The sequence below is a fragment of the Lepus europaeus genome, chromosome 14 (genome assembly GCF_033115175.1).
Source record: "Lepus europaeus isolate LE1 chromosome 14, mLepTim1.pri, whole genome shotgun sequence".
Lineage (NCBI taxonomy): Eukaryota > Metazoa > Chordata > Mammalia > Lagomorpha > Leporidae > Lepus > Lepus europaeus.
This window is the reverse complement of record NC_084840.1, coordinates 62,958,276-62,959,196: the sequence shown is the minus strand read 5'-3', so window position 1 is coordinate 62,959,196 and position 921 is coordinate 62,958,276.

Here is a 921-nt window from a genome sequence, read left to right as displayed (position 1 = left end):
ATTTATTTATTTGAAAGTCAGAGTTACACAGAGAGAGAAGGAGAGGCAGACAGAGAGAGAGGGGTCTTTCATCTGCTGGTTCACTCCCCATTTGGCCGCAATGGCCAGAGCTGCACTGATCCAAAGCCAGGAGCCAGGAGCTTCTTCCAGATCCTCCACACAGGTGCAGGGACCAAGAACTTGGGCTGTCTTCTACTGCTTTCCCAGGCCATAGCAGAGAGCTGGATTGGAAGTGGAGCAGCTGGGACTTGAACCGGTGCCCATATGGGATGCTGGCACTGCAGGCAGCGGCTTTACTTGCTACACCACAGTGCCAGCCCCAATGATGACTTCTTAACTGCTAGTCTTGGTAAAAGATAGCAATGCACTTGCTAAATTTTTGTCCAGAGAAAATTTCATTCCATCAGTGAAAGGAAGTTCACTGGCAGATGAAATATGTAAGGCATCTGAGAAATGTATGTAGGGGGGTAATCGGAATTAGAAGGACAATGGAATTGGATGACAGCCATTGCACAAATTACAATCTAAGTGTGAAAGTCAAAGGCCTTTCTTGGCAGCATATAAAGGAATCCCCAGCCCCAGCAGTAGGAAGGCAGGAAAAGCTAAGGATCAGGTGCGGGATTTAATCACAAGAGGAGCAGAGTCCCAGAACAGGTTAAACCCTCAAGGTAGGTAGTTCTGTAGTTCTGTTTGACCCAAGTCAGGGCTCCGATTTCTAAGGCACAAAATCTGGAACTAGGAGGCTGAGGCATTCAGGCTGACACTCTTGAATGGAAAATCCTGACTCCCTGAAACCCTGGAGCCTGAAGAAATGCTCCCTCCTCCAAATTAAGGGTTCGCATTCTCCAACCTGCTTGAAGACAGTACAGCAGCCAGGGTGCTGCAAGGCAGCAAACACTCTCATCAGGGCCTGCCCTCACC